The sequence below is a fragment of the Mesoplodon mirus genome (genome assembly GCF_964341445.2).
Source record: "Mesoplodon mirus genome assembly, chromosome: 2".
NCBI classification, from domain to species: Eukaryota; Metazoa; Chordata; class Mammalia; order Artiodactyla; family Ziphiidae; genus Mesoplodon; species Mesoplodon mirus.
In genome coordinates, this window is record NC_138977.1 from 36,869,134 (window position 1) to 36,884,894 (window position 15,761).

A 15,761-nucleotide genomic window follows, 5' to 3' on the forward strand; every position below is an offset into this window, starting at 1 on the left:
AACCACACACTGTCTAGGTCCTGAATTTGTGGTGATATAAACACCCCCAAATTATCAAAAACAATCAACAGCAATACCTGGCAATTTGTCTCCAAATTAACAAAAAAGTACCCAGCTCTCACCTTGCACAAACACACACTTCAGTGGTCAGTGAGAAATGTAGGCTGCACTTGCAGGCTGGGAGAGCGAGCAGCTGCTCTGTCCTGAGCCGCTTAAAGCACAGTCCAGCCTGGCTCACCCGCTCAGGTCCTACTCTCTGTTGGTTCGCTGCGGTTTCTCCCATGACTCCATCACCCAGGAATGGAAACTGCTGCCCTCGTCCCAGCACTAGTGGGCTCCCGGCTACTGAGCTCAGGTAAAAATGCTGAGTCCTGCAAGGTCACTACAAGGTGAACAGCAGCAAAAGGAGTGAATGGGGAAGAGGAGGGGCCATCAAGGGAAGGCTCTAAACTTCAGACACCTTGCCTTTCACAAGATTCTGAAATCCATAAATCAGAGCTGCAGCAATAGTCAGAGAAGCAGTAAATCTGAGAATCCTCAAATGGCTCGGAGCCAACCTGCTAACCCAGAGGCCCTCTTGAAGCAATAATCTCTCTCTCTCTCTCTCTTTTTCTTTCTCTCTCTCTCTCTCTCTCTCATACACACACACACACACACACACACACACAGAGACATACACACACGCACAAACAGACTTCAGTGTGGCTATTCTAATTGCTCAGACCTCCTTTTCAAGCCAAAAAGTTTCTGAAAACCCTTTCCAGGTAACACTGCTTAGAGAAAGCTCTTAGAAAATTAAAGTATTTGCCAAAATCAAATAATTCTTTTAAGAACAAAATCATTTCTGCTCCATAAACTAATTCATATTAATGAAGTCTTGCTTTTTGGGCACATACTTCAATTATGCAACCCCCCCCATATTAAAAAGACAGTAAAGATGTATTTATTTCAGAGACGACTGGCAAAATCAATTAAGATTTCTCATAAAAATTCCTACCGTCTTTTTCAAGATTAGTCTTGACTGATGCATATTTTAATTTGGAGAGGTTTCAAGAAGGCCTTTCTTGTCTAAAATATAATCATTCTGCATGTAGATGTTCTAGACAGATACAAACATGTTTATAAATGTTTCCCTGTAAAGTCTCTCTAGGTTTTTGTTTCTCATATTTTGGTTTTCCTATCAGAAGTGGAGAAGAAACAATGCTTAAGCTTACCAGAACATTATGAAACATTATTTCTCTTTGTTGTGTATTTTTTTCTTACAGGTAAATAATTATGCCCTGAAGTTTAGATTGATTGCATTAACAGGAAATTATCCTTACTCTTTAGCCACTTTCCTTTCCCCTCCTTCTCCAACCATGTAAAATAAGCAACTTATCTAACCTCCTAGGCATCAGTTTTGTAATCTATAAAATGGGGATTTGTTGCCAACATCTGCTTTGGGGCTCATTCCTGGGTCCATATGAGGATGAAATGGGACAATGTGTAGCAGCAGATGCTTTGTAAACTATAGAGGGCTGGAAAAAAAAAATGTACTTACTGCATTTTCCGCCCTTCGATTGCCCTAGTTTGGTGCTGGGACTAGTGAATTACTTTCTGTGTTCTCAAGGAGGACTCCTCAGGTTTCATGGGAGAGTGTTTCAAGTGGGCTATAAATAGAGTTCAAGATTTTATTGAACTGCTGTCCTCCTTGTGGCAGATCTTGATGGCAGCGACCACATGGCCAGAGTCAGTTAATTGTGAAAAACATAAGCTCTGTCTGGTCTTTGAGGCAGAACAAAACCAGCTGAAAGCCTGGTAGAAGATGCTCACGTGCCTGGCTGGTTTCACGGTTCCTGGTGTCCTGGGTGTACTCCTGTGTTGGAGGGGTTGCCCAAGGGGATTAATGAAGGGGAAAGGTTTGGGATGGAATGCCAAGTTCACCGCTGAGTTAATTCAGTAACAAATGCATTAAGGCATTCATGCTAATGTTCGTACCATTATGTATGCATTATTTAGAGATTAGGTTGAGGGAGTGTAAGGAAGGACACCAGCGGGGAACAGGAAAGGAACTAAGTATATGAACACCTGTCTTGTGAGACACAGGGCTGGGAGCTTCATGAATGTTATCTCAGTTAATCCTCATAGTAACGCTATGAGGTAGTTGTTGTTTTTCCCATTTATCAATGAGACTAATTTGCCTGCACACTGTTACTGGTGAGTGGTGGAGCTGGAATTACAATCAAGGTCTGCATGGCCTAGAGACCCGTATTTGGAGGAAATCTGTTGATTTATAACTTTCTCAGAAGAAGAAAAGAAAGTTTGGTTTTTCAATAGCAGGGGTAGGGAAGGTAAGAATGCAAATTACCACAAAACCTTGAGAGTACTTGCTAGGAAAGTTAACTTTTATAAAGAGCAGAGAAATGTTTAGAAAAACAAGTTTTGATTTTTTTTAACAATGAAGTCATTGTAGAATACAGAGAAAAAATACAATTTGTGTTAATATGTGCCTATAATTCCTTTTTCTTAATTGTGTCTTGCCTGTCTTTAAGCTGAAGATGTGAATTTAGAGGTCTTTCTGTAGAGTAGAATACCACTTTATTCTATTTTATTTTTTGAATTTTATTTATTTTTTATACAGCAGGTTCTTACTAGTTATCTATTTTATACATATTAGTGTATATATGTCAATCCCAATCTCCCAATTCATCCAACCCACCCCTACCCCGCCACTCTCCCCGCTTGGTGTCCATATGTTTGTTCTCTACATCTGTGTCTCAATTTCTGCCCTGCAAACCGCTTCATCTGTATCGTTTTAATTTGCTTAAATTAACAGATCCTTAGGAATGCCCACAAGGAAGCAAGGCAATCTCTTACTATTAAATGCAGAAAAGCCATTTTTTTTCAACTACAGTTTGGAGTACTGTAGTGGAGTCATAATTTTCAGTTCCCTGAGTCTGAGGATGTTAATAAAATGCCAGGTCCTTTCTACGAGTTTTACTGGAAAGCTAGAAGCAGAGTTTAAACTGCAGCCCTACATGGTATATGTTTCTGTTCTCCCCTCTTTAAGTGGCATTGCCCACTAAATGAGAAACCTTGAAATTGTATCTGTGAGCCAGCAGGGCAATTCATACCAAATCCTTCATGTAGGGTTATTGTTCCTGCCTTCAATCTCCCTTTTCCATATTTTTACAATCTTCTCTGAGAATGCCTCTGGCTGATTATACCTCGACTCTGCTTTTAGCACTCCCATCTGCAAAGTGCACCATCCAAAAGCACTTCATAAAACGAGCCTTCTCATCCTCCCTAAATTTAGCCTTAAAAAGAAAACTATACATTTCAAAGTCTTGCAGCTAGAATCACTTTGTTTCAGATATTTTCATTAGAGAGAGAACTATAACTGGGCCACTGACTAAATGAGTAATAAGTCAAAATAAATAGCAGAGAAAAAGAATAAAACTTTAAGCACAATTTTTCAAGTTAAATTCCGAATAAAAAACAAAAGCACTAATATCATCCTAAACAGCCAATCAACCCACATAAAAGAAGGTAAGGGGCCTTCAGCTACTGAGCATTCATTTCATTGCTACCTTTGCTTAGAATATGCATTTTGACACTCACTACAACACCCTTGTTCTATGGCATCATATTTAACTAAAGAGCAAGTATATATATAAAAAAAAGAGTTACTCTATTGGGAAGCCTATGATGTCAGATGTAACATATAGCAAAGTGAAAAGCTGTTTTTTCTCATTCCCAAACCCATTTCATTTCTGAAGAAAGGATGAAAACACAATCACAGACAGAATTACTATTATTTTTTTAAATTTAGAAACTATTGTAGTGATCTTTCAACAAAACAAAAATCTACTGACAAAGCTTTCAATTATCTTTCAAGTCAAAAATAATGATAAAGAAAACATAGTTTTGGGCACTTTCTTCCAATTGTTATACTGTCCCATTAAAGCATTTTGTTTTTCAAACACTTCAGCTAGTATTTGCCAGAGTGTAATGCCACAGCAGAAAAACATATTGCATTCTCCCTTTCTTTGTCTCAGAAACTTCATTTTGAGATCCTGATTTCAAATCATGTATTGAAAAGAAATTTGTATTAAAGTTTAAATGTATGAGGAAAGCATTTCGAAGCATGGGCCAATATTTGCAATGGTTGAAGAAAGGAAAAAAGATGGTCTGGTTTTCTATTTGGTTCTTGCTCCGTTGCCCAATGACGATATCTTCCTGATGTGTCCTAGTGGCAGTGTTTAACTTTACACATATGGGTCTGGCCTGAAAACCTTAGAATCTTTCCATTTAGGTTGGAACCGGGCTCATAGATGTGTAGGATGGAGTCGTTTCTAGTTTTTAATATAATGAGAAAAAATATTTTTCTAACACATTTTTCCCTGCTGCTCCCTTCGATTTACTTCTTTTTCTTAGGCCTTAGAAAGAACTCCATATATTAATAACTATTAGCCACGGAGAGCAAATACTGTTAAAATATTGAAGGTCATTTAGGGAAACATGTAAAGTAATCTGAAATGTGTGAGCTTTTAGCATTTCAATCATTTTGTGTGGATGCTGAAAGATATGTATGTCAAGTCTCTTAATCTGTATACAGTCAAACACATGAAATCGAACACTTCCTGAGCAGTAAAAATTTACTGTATTTTAATTTATTTTTATTTTTTTGCGGTACACGGGCCTCTCACTGTTGTGGCCTCTCCCGTTGCGGAGCACAGGCTCCGGACACGCAGGCTCAGCTCACGAGCCCAGCTGCTCTGCGGCATGTGGGATCTTCCCGGACCGGGGCACGAACCTGTGTCCCCTGCATTGGCAGGCGGACTCTCAACCACTGCGCCACCAGGGAAGCCCTACTGTATTTTTAAATATAATTTTGTTTTGTACTGAATGACAATTTTTTTCCCTGGAGGCAAAAGGATGTTGTTATTAATGCCTTTTCTACCCTATGATGTGAAAAACCACTGTCCTGACTTTACTGAAAGCTTTCTTAAATACATTCAAGTGGATTTAGAAAGAAAAAAAAAATACTTAGGAGTATGAATAAAGAGGGAAAAATTCTGAAGATTATCCTTTTGTGAACACAGGGAAAATAATTTCTGGGCATTTAAAGTCACTTTAAAATGTACCATCAGGATCATTGGAGGCATCTGGAATTTTTGTAAAAAATACAGTCTTGCAGTATAATCGTCACCCCCTTACAGTGTGACAGGACATTATAGTCAGGTAGTCTGAGGAAGAGCTTTCAGCCACCTGGCAGCCTGGGCTGGTGATTACAGCCTCAGCTGCTGTTCCACCAGAGTCCTTCAGTAAGGGTTCTTCTTGCAAGCCTGGGACCCTCTGGAACACGGGCGCTCGTGTTTCCCACCAGTGGGTTCTTGACAGTAAAACCTTCAAAACATCAGTGTCAATGCCTCTTAATGTATCTTAAGTAAATTAAGAAACATTAATATGCCATGGTACAATAATGACTGAAATTCAGAACACTAGGTTAGAATTTTTAAGATATTACTTTATGATACATTTATAGAGTAAAGCATATTAGAAAATAGTGTGTGCAAAGTCATCTGAATTTGTAATAAATATTTAATATTATAGAAAATCTGAAAAATATGCATTACTATTTAATAGTTTTTATCTCTTGGTATCATAAAAATTTTATTTTTGATAGTTTTTCTATTTTCTAAATATTCTGCAATGGCCATTACTACCATGTAGTAAAAAGAAAGAAAGGAAGAAGGAAAAAAGAAAAAAAAAAGAAACCAGTAACTCTAGTTCTTAATGTTTGGGAATCATTTTTGAAAAAAAACATTTCAAAACTAACTCACCCATGCTTATAACCTCTGCAAGTGGAAACATTCAGTCTTTAGAGCTGTTGTTACCATTTCTCTCACCATCTGCATTAAAAATCTTCATGGGTATAGATAGAAAAAAGTAGATGCTGCACTACTATAATATATGGAAAATATAGAGTTGTTGGTTTCACCGGTTTTTAGAATAGAAAAAAGAGAGATAGGGAAAATGCCAGATGTTTATCTGTGTGTACTTACTGAGAGAATGGACATGGTACAAATCTAAGTACCATGACATACACTCATGAATACATGATAATAGTTTTGGAATCACTACTTATTCCTAAAAGGAATGATGAACTAACAGTATATACAATCAAGAAAATCTACTGTCTTCTAAAAAATGATCTTGCTTTAGGGCATATTTACAGAGATCTCTACTATAAGGGTAATACAAATTTCTTTGTGGGTAAGCAGGATGCATAGGGAAGAGACTGCATTGCAGAAGTTACTTGGGCCTTACTTGCACTTTTGTTTGTGTTCTGTATATCTTTCTGATCTAACTAGGAACCAGCTGGTAGAGAACTCAGGTTTACAAGAAAATAAACAAACATCAGTCTGTTCATTAAATGGCAGACTCGGGTCCTCAATGTATGTACTTCTTGGGAACAGCAGTGTTGAGAACAAAGGTCTTGAGGCCAGTCAGGAATATTTGGGCTCAGGCTAAGATTCATTCACCTACTAATGTTGTATTTGTTTGCTGAAGTAACATTTCAGGAACTGGACAAATAGCAAGACCAAATTCACGTACATTGCGTATTTTTCTTTTCAGCGGTTAAGTCATAGCCATATGTTTCCCTGTTTAAATTGAAATAAAAATTTCTAACATGCTCATGAGGAGAAACAGGTTCAGCTGAGCAGGGCTATATTTCAAGGGGATGGGTTTTGCTCTTTAAACAAAAAGTCAACACAAATAAAATTGGTAGCACACTAAGCTCTTCAGATATTACTGAGCTAGAGGCTCAAAAATATAAAAGTGTGATATTTTCAAAACAACAATCTCCAATAGACTTTAAGGAAAACAGTAAATTCTTTTACTTATTTATATCTTTGTTTAGACTGTCAGTAAACAAATGTATGTGTTTGCATTATTCCTACTCTTTACTCAGACAACTATTAGAATTCCAGGGTTATTTTTGGAAGCTGAGTAAAGTTTGAATACACTTAAATTATGTATTTATGGAATGAACTAATATCATGGACTAAATTTCATCTTGGTTGAGTAAAATATTGAAAAACTCATAATTTATGCATTCATACGGAAATTATAGTCAAAGATCTGTTTCATGGATTCTATTCTATCATGAAAAAAGACAATATTCTTTAGTTTAATCTATTCAAGAGGAATAATCACATCTTGTCTTCTGTTTAAAATTTAGGACAAGTTTTTGTTTAAATTAAATATCTTAATATTAAAGAAAATGATATCTACAGACTCCTCAACTATATACTGTATGTGTGCATCTATCTATCTATTATCTATCTACATACATGTACACAGGTATATATGTATTCCACTCTTTATCCATCTGTAGAGTTTTATGTGGTTATTGTCATAGTTTATATATAATTTTTTAAATTTATTATTTCACTTTGAATATTTTATAAGCATTTTCCTTATATCAAGAATCACCAAATAAGATACTGTAAAAACAAAACAAAACACTTTTTAAATTGTAAAATATATAAATAAAATCACTATTTCATCTGTTATTTTCAATGTTTGAATAATATTCTTTTTAATGGTATGATCTAACTTATTTGTATATTACTCTATTTGGGGGGACAAACTTGGTTTTCAGGGATTTTTTTAGTAAATTATACTACTCTATTAGTAGGAATATTTTTGTTTTTCTGTAGATTTCTTTTTTCAGTCTTAGAACAAATTTGTAGAAAAGAGGATCACTATGTCAAAAAGTCTACTCTGATTGGGAGTTTTTTTTGGTGGCAAAAAACTAATGTATATTAATTTTAAAGCACTTCTTTTTTTGGGACGGCAGGTGAGTGAATAAATGCATTTACAAGTATTTGTTATAAGTTATTTTGGATACTTTAATCCAGATACCAATTTTCTGTGTTCTTTTGGTTCAAGTTGTTTGTGCAAATTTTGTAGCCATGCTTATTTTTATCCCTAGAATAAGGACAAACATTTATCCCAATAAAACATTAGATATAAGTTGGTGTTGCTCTCCTAAGTTTCATTTATACATAATAAGTTCTAAGTGACTTCTTATACATTCTGTTTACCATACATCTATGTCACCCAAAGACCCCAATGTAATTTTTATTTGATAAATTCCATGTGTGGATTCTTTGAAGGTTTCAAAGCACATTGTGTAACGTGAAAAAAAAAATCATTAAAACAAATGATGGAAGAGAACATCCATTGTTTCCATGTTGCAGTTCATAAATCACTTATTCACTGTAAGAGGCATGTTTAAATTTATTCACATTTTACGTTTTATCATTTTAACAGTTACTTTAAAATTGGTATTTTGGGGACTTAGCTGGTGGCACAGTGGTTAAGAATCCTCCTGCCAATGCAGGGTACACGGGTTCGACCCCTGGTCCGGGAAGATCCAACGTGCTGTGGAGCAACTAAGCCCGTGCACCACAACTATTGAAGCCCAGGTGCCTAGAGCCCGTGCTCCACAACAGGAGAAGCCACCGCAGTGAGAAGCCTGAGCACCGCAACGAAGAGTAGCCCCCGCTCGCCGCAACTAGAGAAAGCCCACACGCAGCAACGAAGGCCCAACGCAGCCTAAATAAATAAAAATAAACTACTCATGTTTCTTTAAAAAAAAAATTGGTATTTTGATACTCATTGAATATGTTCACTTAATTTCCACATTATTTAATCTAGAAAAAATAGAGTGCATTATAACAGTGAAAACAAATTTGTCAGTCATATGTAAACTTGCTTTCTTAAATTGAGCATATTCAGCTATGTCAACAGAGCACTTTTAAGGAATTATACTTAAACTGGAGGCTGGCTTTTCATTCTATAAGTCTACAATAAAACATATCAGAAGGGGCTTCCCTGGTGGTGCAGTGGTTGAAAGTCTGCCTGCCGATGCAGGGGATGTGGTTTCGTGCCCCGGTCCGGGAAGAACCCACATGCCACGGAGCGGCTAGGCCCGTGAGCCATGGCTGCTGAGCCTGCGCATCCGGATCCTGTGCTCCGCAACAGGAGAGGCCATAACAGTGAGAGGCCTGCGTACCGCAAAACAAAAAACATATCAGAAGGATATAAAATCTGCATATGCAGAATAATTAACACTGGCATAATTTTGCATTAATATATTTTTCTTATTCACTTTTCTTTTCTCCACCATTGCAAATTTTGACAAGCGAAACTAGAGGAAAAAGAAAAATCTTAGCAGCACCAAGAATCAGCAGCAAATGGAGAGGTATCCTTGTCTGGTTCAAGGAAAACTAGAACAGGAGGCAGGGGTACTTTGCCACTTGTTGATGGACAACTTGGATACCTCACTTTCCCTCCCCAGGTCTCAGTTTCCTTACTTGTCAAATGACATTCCAATCAGATATTGGATGCTGAGATGACATGTAAACTGCGAATCTAAGGAGTTGTCATTAGATGATAATCTGCACTTAATTTTATGAATTTGGTGTTGATTTTTGTTGATTTTCAAATGAGCTCCATGGCTTTTTCTGCTAGGCAAGTATAAATAATAACACAATATAAAGGCCTATTACCATCGGCTCATACGAATAATTATTCATAAAGCAAAAGATAAAGGAATGGTGCAGATAAACTGAATTCATAAGCCTTTCCATTCAGCTTTTCAAACTGACTAAATAGTGGTTGTCAAAATATTTCTTCTGGTAACTACTTCCCTCCACAAGTCCCATGACATTTCGCACTAAAACAACAACAGGGCTTCCCCGGTGGCGCAGTGGTTGAGAGTCTGCCTGCCGATGCAGAGGACGTGGGTTCGTGCCCCAGTCCGGGAAGATCCCACATGCCTCGGAGCGGCCGGGCCCGTGAGCCATGGCCGCTGAACCTGCGCGTCCGGAGCCTGTGCTCCGCAACGGGAGAGGCCACAACAGTGAGAGGCCCGCGTACCACAAAACAAAGAAACAGAAACAACAACAACAACAAATCTCTATAGTGGCATACAATCTGTCGTGAAGAGGGCCATTGTGACATCTTGAGAGAGAGGAGAAGACTAGGATGAACAAGTGGGCACAGGCAAGAGTAGAGGTAATAAACATCTCTGCCTCAACAGGGGATCAATAAATGTTTTTAACTTGCTGGAGAGAAGAAAACAACCAGAAGAAAGATTTCACTGAGGAGGAAGAGGACCCACTGTAGGGAAAGAAAGCTAAAAGGGGAGTCCTATTTCTCTCTAATGAAAAGTTATATTACCTAAAACTAGGTTTCGCTTTCTCACTAAAGTTTCAAATGTTATGGTCAGTAATATTAGAAGGAGGGAGGGATCTGCTGACACCTAATTGAGGCCCTTTTGATGACAAAACCAATCACCCCCTGATGTGGTCTTGAATGTTTCTTTCCTGATTTACATAGCCCCAAATTAGGCTAAAATGACAAGAGAATGAAAAGAGCCCATGTGACACCAGAAGTTTATGCTTTGCCTCCTTCATCGTGTTTCTGAGAAAAAAGAAACTAATTATGGAGCAATGACTTAATGAGTGTAATCATTTTCATTTTACAGATAAGGAAAATGCAGTTTAGGAAATCAATACCACTCTATCATAATATCAATATCATTCAGTAAGTGGTCAATAATTCAACATGTTCTTAGATCTGATTCAAGGAGGAATAGGCACATGGATTTTAATAGCCAAGATAATGGGAATATCAGACTCAGATCATACTAAGAATTTAATTAAAACAAGGTAATTAGCCAGCTGGGACAGATCTCAACCCAGAACCAGGATCTGGGGTACAGAGCCATGATTCTATATTAAATACCTCAGAAAAGTCTTTACATTAAAAGGATTATCTTCACTGTACTATTTATACTTGGTTTTAATCATACAATAGTATATGAAACTCCTAATCCTAATAAAGTGAATTATGTGGGAAAACTGTCACTTTTTACCTATGATTTATCAAATAGATGATTCAATATATTTTAAGACTTACATTTTATGATGTCTTATAATTTGAATCCACCTCCTTTTCACTTAAGGATATAATGGACACCTATCAAGCAAAATTTGTTTAATTATTTAGGTAACTTTCACTTTAAAGAATTAGACCATCAATCATAGATATGAAAAAGACTATAGGAATTTTACAACTGAGGACACTGACACCCTCAGAGTTAAAAAATCCTTGCTCAAAGTCACACAGATATTGAGCATTTGACTCTGGCGTAGAAAACAATGGGATTCTTCATTTGGTTGTTATTTCTACTTTACTACAACGTTTTGTCTCATGATTTCTACTCAGGTAGTTAGGTCACTTTTCCCTATTGCTATAGATCCATTGCTCCCTGTGGTCAAAGCAAGGCAGTTTATGGAGAAATCCAAACAAACAGCTTCCCTGTTTGCTCCTGTGCTCGCCTCCTATGTGAATGTTGGGTTCACCGAGGTGTACTGAGGTGATTACTATTCTGTCATAACCTTTTCAATAGAGAGAGTGACTATTTCCGATTTAGTTCATCCTGGAATGAGGTAGTTGTATTAAAAAGAAAATAAACCCAGTGGAAGGCTCTCTAGGAGTAGAAGAAGAAGCTAGTTTCTGGCTATCAACTTAGGTCTAAGCTGTGAGGAACACGGATGTCTTGGAAGTCAGCTGAGTGACAGGTCGTAGGATGGAGCCACCTACTTTGAGGCAGATAAGGGGCCATGATGCAACTGAAGCCTGCAGAACAGGTGGTGTTTCATGGCACAGTGGTTTAGTTGCTAGTTATTTTCCTTTGTTTTCCCTGGGACCTTTATGAGAATCCAGCCTTGCATCAGGTGTTCTATTGGCTATAATAGTGCAGGCTGTATTGATAAATTATGAAAGCAAGAGGCCTTACGAGGTCATCATGGGATGACTGCAAAGCTAATGGAAACGTATCTCCTGAAGGGAAGAAAACATTCAAGGAACTCAGGGAACGAGAATAGGAGTTATGCGTCCCCATGTGAGACTCTCTTTGATAACTTAGAGATTGTGGGTTATTATTGCTAGGTCTGGGAGTAGTTTTCTTAAAGCAAGGGAAGACTTTTTTTGTTGGGGGAAATAGTCAGTTTCAAGTTCCAGATTTTCCGTTAGATTTATCTAGATTCTGAAGGGAGTATCAGTTAGTTTTTTAGGAATTAAATTGATATTATAAAAAATAATCTTAAGCTCAAGATATTGCTTTCAAACTTAAAACCCCCATGAACCTACATTTGATAGAAACAGCCAAGTTTATTTTAATTAGCTATTATTATCCAATAATTATGTCATGAAGAAGCACAAAAATGATTTTTTGGAAAGGTGAAAATTCTCACTTACTTGGAGCTCGATCCTTATTACTGAAAAATACATTTACTATAAAAAAATACTAATTATGTCACCAGCTTTTATTTCTCTCTACATATATATTTTGCTCAGAAGTGATATGAACATATTTGAAAAAGATGCTAAAATCAATTTTGCATGTAATACATGTATTGATTTTTCTCTAGATATTCCTAATGATTTTGAACTTATCCACATGATAATAAAATGTGAAGTTTTTTTTTTGATCTTGCTCTTAAACTGGGGTTAAATCCTCATCATTAAATTTTTCTATTTTTACTATAATTATCAGTGGGATAAAATGATAAATGTTTAGGTAATGGCATAAGAGAAGCAAAATTTTAGGGTAAAACCAACCTAGAAATTTTTTTGTGTAGATCAAGTAGCATGAATATAAGAGGGAGTGGAGATGGTAGGTAATAGTGTGCCCTCCTTGCTTGCCAGGTCTCTCTGGACTGGGAATTTCATTGCCTTTGACTAGGACTTTGTATGCATCATCCACATGCACCAGCATCCAGATCTCACATTCTGGGGTGAACTCACTCCTAGGATGAGGAATAACGGGGAAACATCTGCTAAAGGAAAGGGAACTTTGAAAATTTACATAATTTAAAAAGTTTTGTTAAAAATATTTTATAGCATTTACAATTCAGCATTTTGAGACAAAGTCTTTTTAATCCATACTAGTTACATCTCTAGACATCATTTCAAGTGCTGCCATTTTTAATAACCAATAAAGTTTCAAGGACCACATAAATATCATAGGACCTCAGTATTAGAAAAGATGTCAGTGGCCCTGTAGTTCAAATTCCTATTTTCCTGTTAAGTTTAAAAATATGGGTTGAGGGACTTTCCTGGCAGTCCAGTGGTTAAGACTTTGTCTTCCAATGCAGGGGGTGTGGGTTCGATCCCTGGTCAGGGAGCTAAGATCCCACATGCCTTGTGGCCAAAAAACCAAAACATAAAGCAGAAGCAATATTGTAACAAATTCAATAAAGACTTAAAAATATATATATGGATTGAATGATATTTTTCCTGTTCACTATAACAGACCCTTAATACTAGAAATGTTCTAAACCCTTCATGAATATGGAAATGTTTATAAGGTACTGTATGTCATGAACCTTCAGATTCACTCATGAAAAGTAAAACCCACCAAGTAAATATTGAGGAGGTATGGATTAATAAATATAGTACCTTCATAATCTCTTCCCTGTGTTAATAATTTTAATAATATTTAATTTCTTTTGACAATATCTCAAATTTGTAGTGAATATTTGTTATAATTTTATAGCTCTATAACTAAAAGAGATATGACTTTCTAGAAACATTTTTGTTTGATTGGGGTGAGTGAATGAAGTGTTGGTGTTTTGCCAGCTCGTGGTAAAACAATGTAATATTTTCATTGGAACTATTTATTACATTTGGAAAGCAGAGCACCACTAGGATAGATGAGGTAATAGAGGTTTGAGGACAAAAGATTTTCTCTGTATCATGGGAAGATTAAGTTGTGCAAAGAAAGTCCAAAAAAAGAAGAAATGGAGGCATAAAACAGCTACCTGACTTGCCCAAGACATTCAGGTACATTACAAGGAGGAACCATGAGTAGTAACGCAGGTCATGTGACACTACAGTCCATACTGCTGATGCCAGAGCTGAATTGCATTATGCATTTTGCAGCATATTGATGCATATGCCTCTACTTTGCTTTAATTATGATCAAGAACAAAACGGATAGCAGGCTATTAGCACCATGGCTTTGCAGAACTTGAACATTACTCAGGATATTATCCCTGTTATTTCACGTGTGAAGAAACTGAATCATACAAAGGTTAAGGACATTTCTCAAAGTCACAAAGCTATTTTGTGCTGAAAGTTAAAGATGAAGAAGATATTGTCTAACAAAGTTGGTAATTTACTTATATGAAAGGGAAGGCTGAAATTTTAAAAGACTACGTTTCAGCCATAGTGTCTGCCATTTACTGAGGGTTGGTTATGTTCCAAGGACTCTACATACATTTTTATTATCTTCCCAGCAACCCTGAAAGGTAGACTCTCATTTTATTTCATCATATAATCCTCGTGTTACAGATGAGGAAATTGAGTCTCAAAAATTTAAGTAGCTTGACCCAACTTACGTACCTAGTGGGTGATGAATCAGGATTTGACTCTGAAGACCACACACTTTCAAATATACCTTTGGGGGACCCCAGTTGATATTTCAACACTGGGGGTTGACTACAGAAAGAAATCCCATAGCTGGGCACACCCATTCCTTACCATTTGTCTCCCCTCACCTCATTTTGCTGAGCCTGTTCTACCACTCATCACTCCTTTGGTCTGGAAAACCCCATCCTTGCCATTCCACTAAAAGCTTCCTTTATATTCTAAACTTGCCTCATCAGACTATTCTGTGGGCCAGAAACTTTACACGGCAATAAAGGATGTTAGAACTAAGTCCTGAGGGTGCTGAAGTAGATTCTACACCTGAAAAAAAAGGGAGGGGTGCTAAAGAAAGTTAAATAAACTTTTGCACGTATAAATATATTCAGTTGCATTGTAACATTTTGGAAATGACTAAGCCTTGAATGGAATAAGGTAATTCTAGGTCTTACCTGGGATACTTATCTGATGAATCATATGAATAACTCATTTATTGGCTCTGTCGCTAATACTTTGATATGAATCTCTCTATAACTAGCTAGATATGATTGTTTCATTTCTCTTTACTCTCACCTCTATTCAAATGGAAAGGCTTACTTGTTTTTTCCTTTCATTAACTAATAGTGAAACCCCCAAATTGTTAATGATGTTGACAGTGGTGGCTAGATATATGTCAAGAAATGTTTATAGGGATGACCAAAGAAACTGTCTTTGATCCTGTTTGTAAAGATATTATGGAATGTCCTTCTGTCCTTAACCAGTTAACCCTGGGGCTGTCATTCCCCATTGTGTACCCAAAACTTCCAACAAGGTGTCAGTAATGATTTTCTACCCAAGGCTCATGACAGCTACTCACCTTAAATCTGATAAAAGGCAGGAAGAGTTGTGTGAATAATTCTGCAATCACCCTTTCTATGATTTCCAGGAAAACATAGCCTTCACTTCATATGTAACAAAGAGCTTGTTTTCTGTCCATAGATTAATCTTCCAAATCACCTATCTTGTCTCCTCATAGAAAAATATATATTTGCTTTACTTAACTGCTTTTTCTTTTGGGTCTTTTTCTCTCATAATTAAAGCAGATAATTACTACCTCATGGACATTTAGATTGCAGAACAGGAATGAAAACTATCATTCAAAATCTCAAAACAAGACTGAGAAAGAGCTGCTACCTGAGGGCCAACTTTCATTCTAGACTTAAAGTTCACACTCTCTAGATGATTTCTCTTGAGCTTCCTCCACTCTGATGACTTTTAGGAATGAAATA

At 36.8% G+C, this 15,761-nt stretch overlaps 1 protein-coding gene across 9 annotated transcripts in view; it reads right to left on the reverse strand.

Moving 5' to 3' along the window:
* The window catches only part of ARHGAP24 (Rho GTPase activating protein 24), a 516,018-nt gene that overhangs the window by 171,909 nt on the left and 328,348 nt on the right, over positions 1-15,761 (reverse strand). The window contains exon 1 of one of the 9 annotated variants that reach the window (XM_082632364.1): positions 123-178. The exons of the other annotated variants lie outside the window; for them this stretch is intronic. The gene's annotated coding sequence lies outside the window, so the exon portion shown is untranslated. Of the gene's footprint in view, positions 1-122; positions 179-15,761 lie in introns of those variants that run through there. 9 annotated transcript variants of the gene reach the window in all.